This window comes from Gorilla gorilla, chromosome 10 (assembly GCF_029281585.2).
Source record: "Gorilla gorilla gorilla isolate KB3781 chromosome 10, NHGRI_mGorGor1-v2.1_pri, whole genome shotgun sequence".
Classification (NCBI taxonomy): domain Eukaryota; kingdom Metazoa; phylum Chordata; class Mammalia; order Primates; family Hominidae; genus Gorilla; species Gorilla gorilla.
The window spans coordinates 106,656,800-106,680,328 of NC_073234.2; the positions used below are offsets into that span (position 1 = coordinate 106,656,800).

The 23,529-nt window shown below is 36.6% G+C and overlaps 1 protein-coding gene across 1 annotated transcript in view; it reads right to left on the minus strand.

Annotated features, from left to right (window-relative positions):
• Positions 1 to 395: 395 nt before the first annotated feature.
• LOC129525965 (T-box transcription factor TBX1-like) overlaps positions 396 to 23,529 on the minus strand; it is a 363,418-nt gene continuing 340,284 nt past the window's right edge. The window contains exons 1-2 of the transcript XR_008670552.2: positions 1,758 to 1,862; positions 396 to 491 (exon numbers count right to left, since the gene is read on the minus strand). The gene's annotated coding sequence lies outside the window, so the exon portion shown is untranslated. Of the gene's footprint in view, positions 492 to 1,757 lie in introns of the transcript that reaches the window.

Here is a 23,529-nt window from a genome sequence, read left to right on the forward strand (position 1 = left end):
AAATTTATTCACACACATTGTATAAAATAAAATAAGGAAAATGCCTGTCACACGCACAATAATATAAGTCTGCACAGGTAAGAGAGCTCAAATAAGAAGCCCTTCTGAATTCATGTTGTTACCTTAATTTTTATTCACTGAGTACTGAAAGAGTTTGGGAAAACAAGACAAATGCCCATTTCCCTCTTACTCCATGAGAGTCATCTTTAGGTAATTAGGGTTTTTCCAAAACATAAATTATTTATTTCTTCCTACAGTCACATATGCAGACCAGAAGTCTCAAGTATCCCAGAAATGAAGTAGCTTTCAATCGTCATCATTTCTACTAAGAAAACTTCCTGGAATTTAGGAAAACTGGGTAGAAACTCTCCAAAGTCCTCTCAGCGTCATTTTTTGTCCTGTCCAGATGGATATTCTTGATGAGCATTTTTTACATCATTCCCTCAGGCAGTTTGATAAATTGTTGCTTTTATGCCAGCTATGGCCCCGTTCTGAAAAATGAAGTTAAAATGATATTTATAATTATTCCCATAATTGGAGCAAGGCCAGAGCTCTGTGTATTTCACATTTAGACTAGTTACAAAAACTTGGCATTGATTGTGTCTCCACCTCTAAATCTGAACAAATAAGATAAGTGATTAGCAGGTATGGTTTTAAAATTAAATCTTAAAGGCCAAATCACAAAAACACTTTTTGAAGCTGACAAATCATTGAGTATTTTGTAACTGATTAACTGTCAGTCATCCGCAAAATCCCCTACCTTTAACTTTGACTCTGCGTTTATTTTATTGCTTTAGTTGAATTGAGTCTCACCTCTGAGAACACTGCTTCCTCTGCAGCCTTCTCAAGTGGTAACTGTTTCTCCCACATCCCTCAAAACCCTAGACCAGGCTTTTTTCTCTCCCCATCGCTCCAGCCAGTTGTCCTCTCTGCTCTTCTAGAAGCTGCTCATTTCAGGCTATATTCCCTTTCTCCTCCACGAAAATACCTTCCTTTGAATGTCATTTTATCAAAATATAAATGTACAGTCAGATGTAAGGATTTCTGATATTCAATAGCACAGTAGGGTGACAAGAGTTAGCAACAACATATTGTGTGTGTGTGTGTGTGTGTGTGTGTGTGTATAAATACACATTTTTTTTTTTTTTTTTTTTTTTGAGATGGAGTCTCGCTCTCTCGCCCAGGCTGGGGTGCAGTGGCGTGATCTCAGCTCGCTGCAAGCTCCTCCTCCCAGGTTCACGCCATTCTCCTGCCTCAGCCTCCTGAGTAGCTGGGACTACAGGCACCTGCCACCACGTCCGGCTATTTTTTTGTATTTTTAGTAGAGACAGGGTTTCACCGTGTTAGCCAGAATGGTCTCGATCTCCTGACCTCATGATCCACCCGCCTCGGCCTCCCAAAGTGCTGGGATTACAGGCGTGAGCCACAGCGCCCGGCAACATATTGTATATTTCAACATAGTTGGAAGAAAGGATTTAAAGTGTTCCCAACACAAAGAAATGAAAAACGCTTAAGGTGATGGATATCCTAAATACCCTGACTTGATCATTATACATTCTGTGCATGTATCAAAATATGACATATACCCTATAAATATGATTCCAATATCCACATCCATACCCTTTCCAATTTTCTGACCTCTTTCTTCCCTGACATGCACTCCTCCATTCACGTTGCCCTTCATACTATCTCAGACCCTTATTACCATCATACTCACACTAGCTTCCTTGCAATTTCCCAAACACATTAAGCACAACCTCATCTCTGGGTCTTTGTACTTGCTCTGTTCTGCCCTTAGAAATGCTCTTCCTCCTCATATCTGATGGCCACAGTCTTACCACTTCAATTCTCATCTAACTCATTCAAGCTTTCCTCACATTCTTTTTCAAACAGCAACTCTTCCACCCACTTTTCCCGCCCTACTTAGTTACATTGTTTTCATACCATTCAAGACTCTCTGACATATGATTTATTTGCATATTATTCATTTCTCCACCCATATTAGACTGGAACTGCAGAAAGGCAGAGATATTTGTCTGTTTTGTTCACTGCTGTATCCTTAGCAACTGAAATATACAACATATATATGCCACATAGTAGACATATAGTAGATATCTGATGAATAAATTATTTCCCCTTTTTTGAAAAGTGTGGTATGATATATTTTCATGGTTTAAATAATTCCATATTTAAAAATTGGTCTAAAGGTGTGATAATTATAGAAATAATTCCAACCTAGACGTGTGAGTGACTAAGATATTTTTTACTCAGATTCAGTTGAACATGGTTTTTGCCCTTCACCATGTAAATCCTGATCTCAGATTTTAAGTAAAGTGGTACTTCGATTGTGTCAGATATATAAAATTATTTCAGCATTTTTGTGAATTTATCCTGTTTATAAAATAGCTAAAATTCTGTCAGTTTTTTTGTTTGTTTCCATAAACAAGTATTGTCTTCTTAAAGAAAGTAAGACTGATTATCCTTTTCCATATCATGTATTGTCTTCTTAAAGAAAATAAGACTGTTTATTTCAGAAGAAAACCAAGCATATACCCCATTGTTCCTAAGACTATATTTCTTGTTGAAGTCCGTAAAATAGGATTTTGCTTTGAAGTTGTCTTCTCAAATAAACAAAAGCATGGATTCCCAGATGAAGATACTCACTATAATCAAACCATCACTGTCCATGTAACCCACTCCCCCACTACATCTACATATTCTCAAAAGAGCACACAAGTACCTTTTCTCTTGTTCTGAGCCCTCAGGATATGTGCATCACTACAGGGCCTGTTAATCATTGCAAACTTTCAATAAATAACAAATCCTTGCTGTGACAACTGTTGGCCAAAATGTTTAAAAAGAAAATAGCAAAGTTAGCCAAAAAAAAAAAAAAAAATTCATGTCAAATTTCTTAATTATGGCTTGTATACCTTGATTGTGAGTCAGATGTGGCTTAAAACTAATAAGAACTTGGTTAATACTCTAGAATCCCCCTCATAGCTCAATAATAAATTTTTGGCAAAAGCAAAACATATTTCCCTCAATCACTCTAAGTATTATATAAAGATAACCACTACACCAATAATAATGTTTATTTTTAATTAGTTTACACTATGTACCAAAAACAATGTTATTTATATACTGCCATAATGCAATCTTCATTGGAGTACTATGAAAAAACACTTTCAGAAGAACGTAAGATCTAAGCTGAGATACATGGTTTAGTAGAAAACAGTTCAATCACTTGTTTGAACTTTGGGAAGGGAGGAATGATCCAGGCAAAAGGAATAGCATTTTAAAAGCCTAGTAGTCAGAGATAATATAACAAATAATACAGATTATTTCCTATGCAATTAATGCATACAGTTTTCCAGGGCTCGAGTGTAGGCTATAGTGCAAGAATGTGTTGGACTGGATGTGGACCAATGGCCAGATGAGAACTACAAACTTAGTCAAAGGGTAAATCATGTGTACCTCTTAGTCAAGAGGTAAATCATGTGTAATCATGGTAAAGCATGTTCAAGTATGTGTAAGCTACAGATAATTAAAGACTTTGGATTTTATCTAGGAAATATGGTAATTGTTGCCCTCTGTATTTGTTTTTATGTTTTCTTTTTCTACCCCGCCTTTTGTTTCTCTTCTTGTTCTCTCCTCTGCTTTTTGGCTCTTCCTTTTTTCACCTTGTGTCTTCTTCCCCTCACTCCTATATTTCATTTAGGCACAAGAAGTGTTATTAATAGATTCAAGAAATCATTATTGGACATCTACCTCATGTAAGCCACTCTGCTAGACACTGAGGAAGTTTATTCAGCAAGACAGACCTGATTCCATCCCTCATAAAACTTACAGTCTGGTGGACAAGACTGGCATATTCAGAGAACTGAAATAAACACAGTGTTACTTGGAGTTCAAAGTAGGGAAATGCCATGAGATGAGCAGAGAAGAAAGCAGGAACAGGTCAGAGGGTGTGTTGTAAATTAGATAAGGAATTTTGGATTTTACGCTAAGAGCAACGGGAGGACGTTAAAGTACTTTTCAAATTTCCTCTCCTCTTATTCATCCTCTTCATTATGGTTTCCATTCGTCTATGTCACTGAAATTGTTTTTAATATGGTTTCAAAAACCTTAATAACACTCAAACTACTGGACATTTTCTATTCTTGACTATGCAGCATCATTAAATTGCCTCTTTCCAGAACACTCTATTCTGTTGACTTTCATGACACTAGATTCTCTTGCCACCTCTGTGGCCACATTTTCCTTGTCTTTTTTTGCCAGTTTGGCTTGCACTTTTCTGCTTAGCCTTTAAATGTTGCAACTAGTCATGGTTGAATCCTAGGCCCTCTCCTCTTCTCACTCTATACAATATTCCCATGCTATCTTATCCAGAATCATGCTTCTTTTACTTGTAGCTCCATTCCATACAACTTTTCTGAATTTCAGTCTCAAATCTCACTGCATATGGTAGATCTCTATTATAATTCTACACAAACACTTCAAACTCAACATGCCTGTCCGTAGAGAAGGAAGAGAAGAGGAGGATCAGGCTGGGGGTAGGTAGATATGTGTGATGGTGGGTGAATTGCCACTTTGAGCTAGATACAAGGTTTGATATCATATATTTTCTACTATTGATCCTTTTGAATTGACAAAAGAAAAGAGATGTGGCTGACTGCATTTGAGTACTAAGAGAGAAAACAAAATAAATGAAAAGTAAACAAAAAGTTTTTAAATAAACAGACTATTTAAAACAAGACATAGGGTAGCAAAATGATCAAGCTATCTAACTTAATATTTCACTAGTTCCATCCATTTAATGATCAATGGAGAAATTAATTTACAAACTTAAAAATGAGATTTTAAGTTTATACTACATTAAAAATAAATTTTAAGATTTGGAGAAAGTAGCTGATTTCCTAAAAATGTAATATACTATTTTTAATTCAGGTAGAAGAAAACTTGAATAAATCAATGACCATAGAAGAGGCCAAAGAAGGAATTAAAAAACAACTTTTTTTGAAAGAGTCACCTGTTGGTCCAGTTGGTTTTACATCTTATTTCTCTTTTTTTTTTTTTTTTTTTTTTTTTTCAGATGGAGTCTCACTCTGTCTCCCAGGCTGGAGTGCAGGAGTGCAGTGACACCATCTCGGCTCACTGCAAGCTCCACCTCCCGGGTTCACGCCATTCTCCTGCCTCAACCTCCAGAGTAGCTGGGACTACAGGCGCCTGCCACCGTGCCCGGCTAATTTTTTTTTGTATTTTTAGTAGAGATGGGGTTTCACTGTGTTAGCCAGGATGGTCTCGATCTCCTGACCTCGTGATCTGCCCGCCTCGGCCTCCCAAAGTGCTGGGATTACAGGCATAAGCCACTGCCCCGAGCCTACATCTTATTTCTTAATAACTATATTAGTCTGCTCAGGCTTTCATAGCACAGGACCACAAATTAGGTAGCTTAAACAACAGAAATTTATCTTTTAAAGATAAGACCAAGATCCTATCAAGTTTGGATTTTAGAGAGGCCTCCCTTCCTGGCTTGCACATGGCCACCTTCTCGCTGTGTCTTCAATGGCCTCTGCTCTATGCATGTGTAGTGAAACATCTCTGATGTATCTTCCTCTTCTTAGAAGGACACCACTCCTGTTGGATTAGGACCCCATCCTTATAACCTCATTTAATCTTAATTATCTCACCAAAGGGCCTTTCTTCAAATACACTCACATTGAGGGTTATGAAATAAACACAAAAATTTGGGAGGAAATAAATCAATCTGTAACAATTGCCTTTATAAACTAGGTAATCCCTGTTACTTACACTACTATCAGCCACAAAAGAAAAAGGAAAAAGTGAAGGAACATCTCTATCAAATAACAGAAAAGAACGGTTCCCAATTTCTTTCATGAGGCCAGCATAAACTTAATAGCAAAACCTAACAGAGTCATTAAAGTAAAATGATAGTACAAACCAATCTTATGCATAACTGTCAAAGCAAAATTCCACTCCCAGAAAAATAGCAAACTGCATTCAGCAATACCTTAAAAACATATACTCAAAACAGTGCAAGATTAGTTAACATTTAAAAATGTGTAATAATTCAATTCATTGAAAATAAAAAATTATCATCAGGTCAATAGATGGAATAAAAGCATATGAAAAATTTCAGCATGGATTTATGATTTTAAAACTCAGCAAACTATAAACAGAAGGAAATTTCTTACTCTGATAGTGATTATGTAGTTGATGGAGAAATGTTGAAAGCTTTTCCTTTGAAATTGGAACAAAAGGACAATAATTATTTAACATTGTTTTGGAGATCTTGGCAAATGCAAAGGGCAAGTAAGTGAAACCAAAGGGATAGTCACCAGAAATAAAGAAATAAAATGTTCATTATTCGTGGAGAACTTGATTATGTTGTAGAAAATCCAAAATAGTTTACTGAGAATGATGATTTCCAATTTCATCCATGTCCCTACAAAGGACATGAACTCATCATTTTTATGGCTGCATAGTATTCCATGGTGTATATGTGCCACATCTTCTTAATCCAGTCTATCATTGTTGGACATTTGGGTTGGTTCCAAGTCTTTGCTATTGTGAATAGTGCCGCAATAAACATACGTGTGCATGTGTCTTTATAGCAGCATGATTTATAGTCCTTTGGGTATATACCCAGTAATAGGATGGCTGGGTCAAATGGTATTTCTAGTTCTAGATCCCTGAGGAATCACCACACTGACTTCCACAATGGTTGAACTAGTTTACAGTCCCACCAACATTGTGCACATGTACCCTAAAACTTAAAGTATAATAATAAAAAAAAGAAAAAAAAAGAAAATCCAAAATAATCTAAAGAAAAACTATCAGAATTACTAAAAAAATTTGGCAAGGTCACCAGATACATCAATATGTAAAAAAAATCCATTGTATTTTTTAGTCTAGCAACAAACAAATGGAAAAAAATTAATAAGATTTACAATAGTATAAAAAAGAAATAAATCTTTAGAAAAGTGCAACATCTGTGAAAGAAACCAAAAAATAGTACTGACAGAAATGAAAGAAGTCCTAATAACATAGAGGGATACAGGAGACTTAATGTTGTTATAATGTCAGTCCCTGAAATTGATTCATAGATCCCATTCAATCCCAATAAAATTCTTAACCAGTTTTCTTTTCGAAGGTAGATAAGCAATTTTCATGACTTTTATATGGAATATAAAGGGCCAAGACACCCAAAACAAGCTTGTAAAGAAGAACAAAGTTAGAGAACATGAACTATGTAGTAAGTCTTATTATAAAGCTACTCTAATTAAGAGTTGCAATATTAGAGCAAAAATAGACAAATCAACAGATGAAACAGAATGAAGAATACAGAAATAAACCTACACATTTATTATTATTCATTTGTTTAACAAATGTAGCACATATACACATATACAGATAGATACATAAATAAACATATATATCCACATATAGATACAGCTAGATATTTCTATGTGTCTATATATGTCTGTGTGTATATATATATATATACACACACACATAGAGAGAGAATGCTATAAATATGTAGATATAGATATATCTGTCTCCTATTGGTTCCATTTCACTAGAGAACCCAGACTAATACATTTATGATCCCATTTATATTAAATTTAATATTATAAAAATTCTTCCTACAGGGTTATAAGTCAGTTAATTAAATGAGACGAGCCCAGCATATGTGCAGGTGATGTTTTTCTCACCTAGAATTAATTTTCACATTGCTCTCTTTGTGATAATTAATCAAGATGTATACTTATGATTCATGACTTTACCATATGCAGGTTTACTTCAACAAGAAATATTTTTAAATATATAACTCTTGGAAATAAATAATCAAAACTGATTTTATTTATGTATTATGCTGTCTGGCGTATATAAAATCTAAAAAATCTATAGATAATATATACAAATAGTTTGTGGAGTTTGTTGGTTACAAGATCAATATATAAGAATTTTTTTTTCTAAAAATAAATATTAGCCTGGGCATGGTGGCTCAGGCCTGTAACCCCAGCACTTTGTGAGGCCAAGGGGGGTAGATCACTTCAGGTCAGGAATTTGAGACCAGTCTGGCCAACATGGTGAAACCCCATGTCTACAAAAAATACAAAAAACTAGCCAGGTATGGCGGGGTGCACCCATAATTCCAGGTCCTAGGGAGGCTGAGGTGGGAGAATCGCTTGAACCTGGGAGGCAAAGGTTTCAGTGAGCCTAGATGGTGCCACTGCACTCCAGCCTGGGCAACAGGGTGAACCCTGTTTCAAAAAAAAAAATCAGTCATAATAACACAAAAATATCAAATATATCTAGGAAAATGCAACAAAGATGATCATGACTTCTTCACAGAAAAATATAGCATTATTGAAATAAACTAAAGAAGACCAAAATAAATAGAGGGATAAATTATACTTATACATTGGAAAACTCAGTATTTTTAAGATTTCGATTTTTCTCAAACCAATCTATCTATAAAAGCAATGTTATTCAAATAAAAATGCCAATGAGTTTGTGTGTGTATGTGAATGTGTGTATATGTGTGATTTGAAAAGCCAGTTCTAACATACGTGGACGTGAAAAAGGGCAAGAATGGTCGTGACACTCTTAAAGTGGTACAAGGTGTGAAAATTTACTGTTAGATATCAAAAGTTTGTGTTAAAGCCTCATAATAAAGACAATGTGATACTCTTGCAAGGATAGACCGACATGCTGACAAACCCAATGGAATAGAGAGTCCAGAAAACTAAATATTCTTCTATAGATATTTGGTTTATAACGAGATGACACTGAGAAGTAGAAAAACAACTATCTTTTCTTTAAGGGGTAATTGTCAAATGTGTATCCACTTGATCCCTAACAAATACCATACTACCAATCCTAGATGGTTTGAAGATTTAAAAGTGAAAGTAAATTAATAAAGTTTCTCAAAGGTACTATAGGAGAAAATTCATCAGTTTAGAGTAAGAAAAGATACTTCCAAGAGAACACAAAACGTGTAGTAATTATTTTTTAAAAGAATTGATAAAATTGACTACATAAAATTAAGAATTAATTTTCATCAAGAGACAGAAAATAGAAAGGCAAGCCATGGGGTGGGAGAATGGATTTGAAATATATGTGATCAATAAAGGAGTTCTTTTTAGAATATACAAAGAATTTCTAGAAATCAGTAAGAAAACACAATTGAATGGACAAAAGTGCAAATGAACTTCAGCAGGCCCCTCAAAAAAGAAGATATCTAAATGGCAAAAAGGAAAAAAGAAAGAAAGAAAGAAACTCACCTAACATACAAACCAAATAGATATGAAAAGGTACTCAACCTCATCAGTAAACCAAAAAGTTCACATTAAAACCTCAATTAGACTTGAGGAGTCTGGGAAGATGGTGAAGTAGGAAGCACAATAATTCAGCCTCCCCACCTAGACAACAATTACACTGGCAGAATCTGTCTGATATAATTATTTTGGAATTATAGAGTCTATTGAAGGCTTGCAACATCCAAGGGAAGGCTTGCTTGGTAAACTGCAATTAATTTTGCTTAATTTCCAAAGACATAAATAGGTTTAAAATGAAAGTGTGCAAAAAAAAATTCGGTGCAAATAGTAACCAGAAGAGAGCAAGTGTGCCTAGACTAACATCAGACAAAACAGACTTTAAATAAAATAGCTTATAAGAGATAAAAAGGACATTATAAATTAATAAGAGATGTAAGACAGCAAGAAGACAATTATAAACATTAACACACTAATAACAGACTGTAAAATATATAAAGCAAAAATTGATGGAACTGAAAGAAGGAAATAGTTCTACAGTAATATTTGGAAACTTCAGTGCCTCACTCTCAATAATGGATAAAACGACCAGACAAAAAACGAGTAAGAAAATAGAGGACTTGTATAACACAATAAACCAACTAGATCTCACAGATATATATAGAATATTCTAATTCAGAACAACAGAATACACATTCTTCTCAATTGCACAGGGTAATTTTCCAGGATACAGCATATATTAGGTCACAAATTACATCTCAATAGATTTAGAAAGATAGATATCATGCAAAGTATGTTCTCCAAATACAAGATAGTTAGAAATAAATAACACAAAGAAACTGGAAGATTAACAAATTCACAAAAATTGAAAAATGCACTCTTAAAATTAAATAACCAGCGTATCAAAGAAGAAATCAGAAAAGAAATTAAAAAGTATGGTTAACAGTAGAATATTGTATGTTACAAAATAGCTAGAAGAGAGGTTTTTGAATGCTCCTGCCACAAAGAAGTAACACATGCATGAGGTGATGGGTACATTACCCTGAATGGATCATTATACAACATATATATGTATTGAAACATAAAATTGTACCCCAGTAGTAAATATAATTGCAAAGGGTCAATTGTTTAAAATTAATTTAAAAAGAGATGTGTCTAATTTCATAAAATGAAAAAACTACCAAAATTTATGAGATATAGCAAAAGCAGTCCTAAAAAGCACATTTATAGCTATAAACATTTACATTAAAAAATAAAGAGGCAGGTGGATCACTTGAGCTCAGGAGTTTGAGACCAACATGGACAACATGGCAAAACTCTGTCTCTACCAAAAATACAAAAAAATTCTCCAGGCCCGGTGGTGTAATCATGCCTGTAGTCCCAGCTATTTCGGAGGCTGAGATAAAAAGGATTGCTTGAGCCTGGGAGGTGGAGGTTGCAGTGTGCTGAGATCACTCCACTACACTCCAGCCTGGGTGACAAAACAGAAAACAAAAAAAATAAGAAAGATTTCAAATGAACAAACTAAGTTGACAACTTAAGGTACTATAAAAAAAAGGAGAAACTAAACCCAAAGCTAGCAGAAGGAGGGAAATAATAAAGATTATAGCAGAAATAAATAAAATGGAGAACAGAAAAACATTGGATAAAATGAATGAAGCCAAAAGTCAGCTCTTCAAAAGAGTTAACAAAAATTGGCTAAGCTTTAACTAGATTAACTAAGGAAAAAAATACTAATCTCAGAAATATAAGAGATTATAAGAGAGTACTATTAACAGTTATATGCCAACAAATTGGATAACCTAGATAAAATAAACAACTTCCTAGAAACACCCAGTCAACGTAATATACCATGTCAGCAGAATGAAGGAAAATAAACCACATGATCATCTGATATGTGATAATGTTTTGTGATCCTAAATTTCTCAAAATGGAGTCACTTATGATAAGTGACTCAGCCTAAAGTGAAATTACTGACCCCTCAAAGTGATGTGCACATGTATGGTAGGCTGAGGTTCTAAGATAACATCTGCTGTGGACAGACACCCCCAAGGCTTGACAAGAAAGCAAGGCAACTGAGATCATGGCTATGGACATTCCTGCAGAGGGTCATAAAAGCTTCACATAAATTGACCATGGCCTAGATGCCTGCAGAAGCTCTTGGTGGGGGGAGAACTGTGAAGCCTCTTTTCTATGGGCAGTGGCTGCTGGAAGTTCTGCTGAGCACTTGCCTCCCTACATCTCCAAGCTACTCCCTGTGATTGGTTCTCCCTCTCTCTTATTACTGCCTATGTGTGTTGAATAATGTATGTACATCTATATATTTGTAGGTATGTTGTATACCAATAATGCCTATGTATAATTTGCATGTTTGTTGGCTTCTGACAGCCTCAGAATAAACCATGAATTCAAAAGCATTTAATTGGCCATGGAGTCATTATAAAACCTCTGGCCCTGTGGTCAGAATTAGCACAGCTAGGCTGATTTGAACCTGACAAACTATCATCTCATTTGATGCAAAAAAGAAAGAAAGCTGACAAAATTTAACATGCTCTCCTGATAAAAACGTGCAACAAAATAGGAATATGACAAAACTACCTCAATATATTAAAAATTATATGTAAAAACCCACAGCAAACATGATGAAAGTTTGAAAAGTTTTCCTTTAAAATCAGAGACAAGGAAGAATGCCTGCTTTCCCCACTTCTATTCATAATAGTACTGGAAGTCCAACCCAAAGCAACTAGATTCATGCAATACATGAATTTAAACACACAATGTTGACCCAGGCAGCTAAACACAAATAATAAACATTTTATTATTCATTCTATATGTTGTTTAACAAAAGAAAAAAATACATAAAAAGCAAATATAGAGAAAGAGTTTGAAGTTGGGAAAGTGGCTACTTTGGGGAAGGATGGAGAGGTTGGAGGTGGCATGGGTTTTTGGTGGCGGGCGGCTTTTTACAGTGCTGACAATGGTCAATTTTCTAAACTAAAAAGTGGTTACTTGGGTGTATATTTGGTGCTAATTCATTGAGGTGTACATTTACATTTTCTAACACTTCTTTAGGGGTACTCTACTGCTAAATTAAAAAGAAAATATTCTAACTGCAAAAAAAATTACAAACATCTAGTGACAAAATTGGTAACACAGGCAAACTGCCTATATGAAATGAACTATAAAACAAAGTCCAAATAAGTTGAGAGATGACCTAAGTTTCAGAATATATAAAGGCATCCTACAAATGATGAAAAACAACCAAAAAGGAAAAAACATTCATAAAAAGTGGCCAAAAAGATGAATCAGCAATTCAAAAGAGAAACAATACAATGGATAGAAACGTTTATTTAAAAGCTGTCACCCACACTCCAAAGTCACAAAACTCAGGAAAAAGCAAGTTAAAACAACAGAAACATATTTTATTATTCATATTTGGAAAATTCTACAAAATACCTATAATATTCAGATCTAGTTACATGAGGAACCTTTTTATAACCACATTGGTCATGGGAGAGTGTATAGCTAAAACTTATTTTAAAATAATCTGGCATTATCTAGTATAATTAAAGTTCCATAAGCCTTTTATTTGACTGTACTGAAATGACAGCACTATATATAAAAATACACATACAAGATTTTTGTTTGTTTGCACCATTGCTTATAATGACAAGCATTGGGAACAATCTGAGAGTCCATTATTAATGGAATATTTTTTGTCTATTCATCTGAAGGGCTGTCCATAATACATTACAAAATGAGAATATAAAATTGCAAAAAGAAATCATGGTAGTATATTGGTTCTGTAAAAAAACATTGCCACACAGCCCCATTTATCTATATAATAGTTTGTAAAAGACACAAATCTGTTATTCTCAGGCGTATTGGAGTGGAGGAGGCTGAGAGTCAGCTGGAGATATTTTTTAAAACTTGTTTTCTTCCTCTTCATTTGTTACAATGAGCAAGTGTTTACATTTCTTAAAACTAAGACTATTTAACAAGAAAAATGTTTACTTCATGGATCAAATAGATGGCACTTTTCTTTCTTTTCCATGTAACCTCATTCTTTCAGCTTCACTGATTTAGAGCTCCTGATACCAGTTGCTTCCTGTTGACTTCATTAACTTCCCTTGAAACCGATCTAACCATGCCAGCTTTTCTTTTATTATAATAGGTATTTACATCCTACAACTATTTAAGACACGTTAAGATGGCTCTGCAGCCCATGTTTAAAAGGGAATTCTGGTAAATCCTTTCCACTTACACCACTTTTATCTGCTAATTTGCTGTAGTTCATTGCTCTACTTTTGTTTACTTAAATATTTAATCTAGGTTCTTTATACTCTGCCAGCTCCCAAAGGCACACTTTTCTCTTGGTGCATTCCAGTTTCCATAGTACTATTTGCTGGCTTGATTCTCTAAGAGACAGTCCTTTTATTGAATTACAAAGATTCTAGATTTAACCCAAGATAAATGTTGAATATTGCTTGGGGTCCTGGAAAACATTAGATGCTCTGTAAAAGAGTGGCCCTACCTCCAAGTTAAAAGCAGCCTGTTTGAACTTTCAAATACACATTCCACTTCAGTGTACTCTGTCACCATAAGATTTCTGTACCCTGGGCTCACCTTGACAACCTAAATCCTATGCTTACTGGATCAGCTGCTTTCCTCTGGGAATTCAAGTATAATACAGGCTCTGAGATCACCCATTTTTCTCTTTCTGAAAGCAGTATTATTATTTTCTTTCTATTTTTTCTTTCCAACTTTTATTTTAGGTTAAAGGGGTACATGTACGGGTTTGTTACGTGGATAAATTTTATGTCATGGGTGTTTGATATACATATAATTTTGTCACCCAGGTAGTCAGCAAAATACCCAATATGTAGTTTTTAAATCCTAACCCTCCTTCCACCCTCCACCTTCAAATAGGCCCCAGTTTCTATTGTACCCTTCTTTGTGTCCCTGTGTACTCAATGTTTAGCTCCCACTTATAAGTAAGAACATGCACTATTTGGTTTTCTGTTCCTGTATTAATTCACTTTGGATTATGCAGCTCCATCCACGTTGCTGCAAAGGTCATAATCTCGTTTTTTTAATACCCACGTCATATTCCATAGTGTACATATACCACATTTTCTTTATCCAGTCCACCATTAATGGGCATCTAGGACAATTCCATGTCTTTGCTATTGTGAATAGTGCTTCAGTGAAGATACTTGTGAATGTGTCTTTATGGTAGAACGATTTATATTCCTTTGAGTATATACCCAGTAAGAGAATTGCTGGGTTGAATGGCAGTTCTATTTTAAGTCCTTTGAGAAATCTCCAGACTGCATTCCACAGCAGCTAAACTAGTTTGCATTCCCACCGGCAGTGTATACATTTTCCTTTTCCTACGCCACCTCACCAGCATCTGTTATTTTTTGACTTTTTAATAACAGCCATTCTGACTGGTGAGAGATGGTATCTCATTGTGGTTTTGATTTGCATTTCCCTAATGATTAGTGATAGTGAACATGTTTTCATATGCTGTTGGCCATATTTATGTCATCTTTTGAGAAGTGGCTGTTCACGTCCTTTGCCCATTTCTTAATGGAGTTGTTCATTTTTTGTTAATCTGTTTCAGTTCCTTAAGATTCTAGATATTAGACTTTTGTCAGATGCATAGTTTTCAAATATTTTCTCACATTCTGTATGCTGTTTTGCTCCTTTGATAGTTTGTTTGGTTGTGCATAGCTCTTTAGTTTAATTAGGTCCCACTTGTCAATTTTGGTTTTGTTTGCAATTGCTTTTGGCATCTTCATTATGAAATCTTTGCCAGTTCCTATGTCTGGAATGGTATTTCCTGGGTTTTATTCTAGGGTCTTTATAGTTTTAGGTTTTACATTTAACTCTTTTATCCACCTTGAGTTGATTTTTGTATATGGCAAAAGGTAGGGGTCCAGTTTCCATCTTCTACAAATGGCTAGCCAGCTATCCCAGCACCAGTTATTGAATTGGGATTCCTTTCCCTGTTGCTTGCTTTTGTAAGCATTGTTGAAGATCAGATGGTTTTATTTGTCAAAGATCAACAGCTGTATTTCTAGATTCTCTAACGTGTTCCATTGGTTTATGTGTCGGTTAGTGTCGTCCTGTAGTATAGTTTGAAGTTGGGTACTGTGATGCCTCCAGCTTTGATCTTTTTACTTAGCATTTCTTTGGCTATTTGGGCTCTTCTTTGGTTCCAAATAAGTTTTATATGTTTTTTCTAATTCCGTGAAAATGTCATTGGTAGTTTGATAGGAATAGCATTGAATCTGTAAATTGCTTTGGGCACTTTAGCCATTTTAACAATACTGGTTCTTGCTACCCATAAGCATGGAATGTTTTTCCCTTTGTGTTGTCTCTAATTTCTTGGAGTAGTGTTTTGTAATTCTCATTGTAGAGGTCTTTCACCTCCCTGGTTAGCTGTATCCATAAATATTTTTTTGTTTGTGGGTTTTGTGAATGGGATTGCATTCTTGATTTGGCTGTCAACTTGGATGTTATTTGTGTTAGAAATGCTACTGATTTTTGTACATTGATTTTGTATCCTGAAACTTAGCTAAAGTTGTTTATTAGATCTGGGAGCCTTTGGGTAGATACTATGGGTTTTTTTTTTTAAGGTATAGTATCATATCATCTGTGAAGACAAATAGTTTTACTTCCTCTCCTCCTATTTGAATGCCTTTTATTTTCTTCTCTTGCCTGATACTCTGGCTAGTGCTTCCAGTACTATGCTGAATACGTATGGTGACAGTGGACTTCCTAGTCATGTTCTGGTTCTCAAGAAAAATGCTTTCACCTTTTGACCATTAACTATGATGCTGGCTGTGGGTTTGTCAGAGATAGCTCTTACTATTTTGAGGTATATGCTTTCAATGGCTAGTTTGTTGAGGGTTTTTAACATGAAGGAATGTTAAATGTTATCAAAAGCATTTTCTGCATCTTTTGAGATCATGTGGTTTTTGTTTCTAGGTCTGTTTATGGGATGAGCTACATTTATTGATTTTTATACACTGAAATAACCTCACACCCAAGGAATAAAGTCTACTTAATCAAGGTGGATTGGCTTTTTGATGAACTGCTTGATTTGGTTTGCTAGTGTTTTACTGAGGCTTTTTGCATCTATGTTAATCAGGAATATTGGTCTGAAGTTTTCTTTCTCATTGGTTCTGTGCCAGATTTTGGTATCACAATGATGCTGGCTTCATAGAGTGAGTTAGAGAGGATGCCCTCCTCTTCGATTTTTTGGAGTAGTTTCAGTAGGATTGGTACCAGCTCTTTTTTATACATCTGGTAGAATTTGTCTGTGAATCCATCTGCTCCAGGGTTGTTTTTTTTTTAATTAGTAGGTTTTTAATTACTGATTCAATATCAGGACTCATTATTCATCTGTTCTTGTATTCAATTTCTTCCTGGTTCAATCTCAAAAGGTGAAATATTTCCAAGAATTTATCCATTTCATTTAAGTTTTCTAGTTTGTGGGCATAGAGGTGTTGGCAATAGTCTCTGAGTGTTTTTTCTATTTCTTTGGGGTCAGTGATTATGTCTTTTGTCATTTCTGATTGTGTTTATTTGGATCTTCCCCCTTTTTTCTTTATTATTATAGCTAATGGTCTATCAATCTTTTTTTTTTTCAAAGAACCAACTTTTGGTTTCACTGATCTTTTGTATGGTTTTTCTTATCTCCGTTTCATTAAGTTCAGATCTGATTTGGTTATTTCTTTTCTTCTGCTACCTTTGATGTTGGTTTGCTCTTGTTCTGAAGTTCCTTGAGGTATGATGGTCACTAATCTGAAATTTTCTAACTTTTTGATGTGGGTGTTTACCACTATAAACTTTTCTCTTGGGGGAAAGGCCAAGATGGCTGAGTAGAAACAGCTCTGGTCTGCAGCTCCCACTGAGAAGAATGAAAATCGTGAGTGACTTCTGCATTTTCAACTGATATACCCAGGTTCTCTCACTGAGACTGATTAGATGGTTGGCACGACCCATGGAGAGTGAGAAAAAGCAGGGTGGAGTGACACCCCACCTGGGAGACAAAAAGATCCCACCTGCAGGAGACAAAAAGATCTCCCTCCCCCAGCCAAGGGAGGCAGTGAGTGATTGTGTGCTACCCCACCAGGGAAACCATGATTTTCCCACAGATCTTTGCAACCCATGGATCAGGAGATCTCCCTGTAAGCCCACACTACTAGGGCCTTGGGTCCCAAGCACAACGATGTGCAGACTCACAGCAGCCACTCAGGTCAGTGGCAAATCTGGCAGGCACTGAGAATGCAGGGATTTTTGTAGACTTTAGCTCCAGGAACTCCAGTAAGACCATAGAGCTGTCCACTCCTGTAGGAAGGGGGCTGAAGACAGGGAGCCAAGCTGCCTCACTCAGTTGGCCCCACTCCAATAAAAGCCCCCAAGCTAAGACCCACTGGCTTGGAATCCCCACTGGCCAGTGCAGCAGGCTGTAGACTGCTTAAGACAACTGAGTTTCTGTTGGGAGGGAAAGCCACCATCACTGTGGCTCCATTCAGCCATTTTCCAATGCTGGTGCCAGCTATACTGGATGGTTTCATCTGGGAGGAATTCCACACAGTGCAGCACAGTGACTATGACAGATCATGTCCAGACTGCCTCTTTAAGTGGGACCCCAGCCTATCCTCTCTCACTGGGCAGGGCCTCCCTGCAGGAATTTCAGCACCTCCAGCCAGGGGTTTAAGGACAGAACTCTGATCTCCTTGGGATAAGCCCCTAAGGGAAGGGGCAGCCAGGGTATCTGGGAATTAGCAGTCTTAGTCTTCTCTTCCTGCTGGCTCCAGAGAGTCAGGGCAGTCCAAAAGAGGAGGATTCCCCCCAATTCAGCATACCTGCTCTGCCAAGGGGCAGCCAGACTACTTATTTAAGTGGGTCTCTGATCCCATTCCTTCTGACTGGATGAGACTTCCCAATAAGGGTCTCCAGGCATGTTATACAGGAGTATTCCTGCTGGCATCAGGTTGGTGCCCCTCTGGGATGATGGAGCTCCCAGAGGAAGGAGCAGACAGCCATCTTTGCTGTTCTGCAGCATCCAGTGGTGATATCTCCAGGTGCAGGAGGGACCCAGGTGAATAAAGTATGGAATGGACCACCCCAGCAAACTGCAGTGGCCCTACGGAAGAGGAGTCTGACTGCTAAAAGAAAAACAGAAAGCAACAACAACAAAATCAATGGAAATAGTCCCACAAATATCCCAGCCAAAGGTCAACAGCCTCAAAGATTGAAGGTAGATAAACCCAAGAAGATGAGAAAGAATCAATGCAAAAACACTGAAAACTCAAAAAGCCAGAGTGCCTCTTCTCCTTCAAATGATTATAACACCTCTCCAGCAAGGCCACAGATCTGGGCTGAGGCTGAGATGGATGAATTGACAGAAGGAGGCTTCAGGAGGTGAGTAACAGTGGACTTTGCTGAGCTAAAGGAGCATGTTCTAACCCAATGCAAAGAAAGTAAGAACCATGGTAAAACATCACAGGAACTATTAACCAGAATAACCAGTTTAGAGAGGAACATCAGTGACTTGATGGAGCTGAAAGTGCAGCTTTGTTCACAATGCAAATACAAGTGTCAGTAGCTGAATACACCAAGCGAAAGAAAGACTATAAGAGCTTGAAGATTAACTTGGTGAAATAAGGCAGGCAGACAAGATGAGAGAAAAAAAAAATGAAAAGGTACTAACAAAACCTTCAACAACTATGGGAATATGTTAAAAGACCAAACCTACAACTGATTTAAGTCCCTAAAATAGATAAGGAGAATGAAACCAAGTTGGAAAACATACTTCAGGATATCATCCAGGAGAAATCTCTAATCTAACAAGACAGGCCAACATTCAAATTCAGAAAATCCAGGGAACCACAGTAAGATACTCCATGAGAAGATCAACTCCAAGATACATAATCATCAGATTCTCCAAGGTCAAAATGAAGGAAAAAATGTTAAGGGCAGCCAGAGAAAAAGGCCAGGTCACCTATAAAGAGATGCTCATCAGACTAACAGCAGACTTCTCAGTGGAAACCCTACAAGCAAGAAGAGATTGGGGACCAATAATCAACATTCTTAAATAAAAGAATTTCCAACACAGAAGTTTGTATCTGGCCAAACTAAGCTTCATAAGTGAAATCCTTTTCAGACAAGCAAATGCTGAGGGAATTCATCACCACCAGGCCTGCCTTGCAAGATTTTCTGAAGAAAACACTAAATATGGAAAGGAAAAACTGTTACCAGCCACTACAAAAACACACTGAAGTACCCAGACCAATGACACTATAAAGCAACTACATAGACAAATATGCAAAATAACCAGCTAGCATCATGATGACAGTATGAAATTTACACATAACACAATTAACCTTAAATGTAAATGGGCTAAATACCCCCAATTAAAAGACACAGAATGGAAAGCTGGATAAAGAGTCAAGACCCATTGGCGTGCTGTATTTAAGAGACCCATCTCACGTGCAAAAACACATAAAGACTCAAAATAAGGGGATGAAGAAAAATTTACCAAGCAAATGGAAAACAGAAAAAAGCAGGGGTTGCAATCTTAGTTTCTGACAAAAAAGGCCTTAAACCAACAAAGATTTAAAAAGACAAGGAAGGGCATTAAATAATTGTAAAGCATTTAATTAAATAAGAACTAACTACCCTAAATATATATACACCCAATACAAAAGCACCCAGATTCATAAAACAAATTCTTTGAGACCTGAAAAAAGACTTAGACTCCCACACAATAAAAGCGGGAGATGTTAACACCCCACTGACAATATTAGAAACATCGAGGCAATATTTTTTTTCTGTTATGAGGAGTTTTTTACTTTAAGTTCTGGGATACATTTGCAGAACAGGCAGGTTTGTTACATAGGTATACATGTGCCATGGTGGTTTTCTGTACCTACCAACCCGTCATCTAGGTTTAAGCCCTGCATGCATTAGGTATTTGTCCTAATGCTCTCCATCCCGTTGCCACCCACCCTCCGACACGTCCCTGTGTGTAATGTTCCCCTCTGTGTCCATGTGTTCTCATTGTTCAACTCCCGCTTATGAGTGAGAACATGTGATGTTTGGTTTTCTGTTCCCGTGTTAGTTTGCTGAGAATGATGGCTTCCAGCTCCATCCCTGTCCCTGCAAAGGACATGGACATGAACTCATTCTTTTTTATGGCTGCATAGTATTCCAAGGTGTCCAAGGTGTATATGTGACACATTTTCTTTTTTTTCGAGATGGAGTCTCACTCTGTCACCGGGGTGGAATGCAGGGCATGATCTCGGCTCACTGCAACCTCTGCCTCCTGGATTCAAGTGATTCTCATGCCTCAGCCTCCCAAATAGCTGGGATTACAGGCACACACCACCACATCCAACTAATTTTTGTATTTTTAGTAGAGACGGGGTTTCACCATGTTGGCCAGGATGGTCTCGATCTCCTAACATCGTGATCCACCTGTCTCAGCCTCCCAAAGTGCTGGGATTACAGGTGTGAGCCACCACATCCAACCCACATTTTCTTTATTTAGTCTATCATTGATGGGAATTTGGGTTGGTTCCAAGTCTTTTTTTTTTTTTGAGACGGAGTCTCGCTCTGTTGCCCAGGCTGGAGTGCAGTGGCACGTTCTCCACTCACTGAAAGCTCCACCCCCTGGGTTCATGCCATTCTCCTGCCTCAGCCACCCGAGTAGCTGAGACTACAGGCGCCCACCAAGACACAAGTCTTTGCTATTGTAAATAGTGCTGCAATAAATATAGGTGTGTATGTGTCTTTATAGTAGAATGATTTATAATTTTTTGGGTGTATACCCAGTAATGGGATTGCCGAGTCAAATGGTATTTCTTGTTCTAGATCCTTGAGGAATTGCCACATTGTCTTCCACAATGGTTGAACTAATTTACACTCTCACCAACAGTGTAAAAGCATTCCTATTTCTCCACAGGCTCACCACCATCTGTTGTTTCCTGACTTAATGATCGCCATTCCAACTGGTGTGAGATGGTATCTCATTGTGGTTCTGATTTGCATTTCTCTAATGATGAGTGATGATGAGGCTTTTTTCATGTTTGTTGGCCGCATAAACGTCTTCTTTTGAGAAGTGTCTGTTCATGTCCTTCAGCCACTTTTTGATGGGGTTGTTTGTTTGTTTTCTTGTAAATCTGTTTAAGTTCCTTGTAGATTCTGGATATTAGACTTTTGTCAGATGGGTAGGTTGCAAAAATTTTCCCCCATTCTGTAGGTTGCCTGTTCACTCTGACGATAGTTTCTTTGCTGTGCAGAAGCTCTTTAGTTTAATTAGATCCCATTTGTCAATTTTTGCTTTTGTTGCAATTGCTTTTGGCATATTCGTCATGAAATCTTTGACTATGCCTATGGCCAGAATGGTATTGTCTAGGTTTTCTTCTAGGGTTTTTATGATTTTGTGTTTTACATTTAAGTCTTTAATTCATCTTGAGTTAATTTTTCTATAAAATATAAGGAAGCATTCTAGTTTCTGTTTCCTGCATATGGCTAGCCAGTTCTCCCAGCCCCATTTATTAGTAAGGGAATCCCTTCCCCACTGATTGTTTTTGTCAGGTTTGTCAAAGATCAGATGGTTGTAGATGTGTGATATTATTTCTGAGGTCTCTGTTCTGTTCCATTGATCTATATATCTGTTTTGGTACCAGTACCACGCTGTTTTGATTACTGTAGCCTTATAGTATAGTTTGAAGTCAGGTAGCATGATGCCTCCAGCTTTATTCTTTTTGCTTAGGATTGTCTTGGCTCTATGGGCTCTTTTTTGGTTCCATATGAAATTTAAAGTACTGTTTTCTAATTCTTCAAAGAAATTCGATGGTAGCTTGGTGGGAATAGCATTGAATCTATAAATTACTTTGGGCAGTATGGCCATTTTCATGATATTGATTCTTCCTATCCATAAGCATGCAATTTCTTTCCATTTGTGTCGAGGCAGAAAAATTAACAAAGATGTTCAGGAATTAAAATCAACTGTAGATCAAGTGGATCTGATAGATATCTACAGAACTCTCCACCTCAGAACAACAGAATATACATTATTATTGGCACCACATGGCACTTACTCTAAAATTGATCATATAATTGGAAGTAAAACAGTCTTCAGCAAATGGAAAAGAACTGAAATCATAACAAGCAGTGTCTCAGACCACAGCACAATCAAATTAGAACTCAAGATTAAGAACCTCACACAAAACCACACAACTACATGGAAATTGAACAATCTGCTCCCAAATGACTCCTGAGTAAGTAATTAAATTAAGACAGGAATCAGGAAGTTATTTTAAACTAATGAGAACAAAGAGACAATGTACCAGAACCTCTGGGATGCAGCTAAGCAGTATTAAGAGGGAAATTTATAGCACTAACTGCACATATCAAAAGCTAGAAAGATCTCAAATCAACACCCTAACATTACAACTGAAAAAACTAGAGAATCAAGAGTAAATGAACCCCAAAGCTAGCAGAAGACAAGAAATAACTAAGCTCAGAGCAGAACTAAAGGAGACAGAGACATAAAAAACCCTTCAAAAAATCAACAAATCCAAGAGGTGTTTTTTGAAAACATTAATAAAACAGACCTCTAGCTAGACTAATAAGAAGAGAGAAGAATAAAATAAACATAATAAACATAATAAAAGGGATATCACCACTGAACACAAAGAAATACAAACAACCATTAGAGTACCACAAACATCTCTATGCAAATAAACGAGAAAATCCAGAAGAAATGAATAAATTTCTGGACACATACAGCCTCCCAAGACTGAACCAGGAAGGAATTGAATCCCTGAATAGACCAATAACAAGTTCTGAAATTGAGACAGTAATAAGTAGACTGACAACCAAAAACAGCCCTGGACCAGATGGATTTACAGCTGAATTCTATCAGAAGTACCACTATTCCAAATAATTAAAAAGAAGGGACTCTTCCCTACTCATTTTATGAGGCCAGCATCATTCTGATACTAAAACCTCGCAGAGAAACAACAACAAAAAACTTCAGGCCAATATTCCTGATTAACATTAATCCAAAAATCCTCAATAAAATATTGACAAACTGAATCCAGCTAATCCAGGACAATCAAGTTGGCTTCATCCCTGAGATGCAAGACTGGTTCACATACACAAATAAATAAACATAATACATCACATAAACAGAACTAAA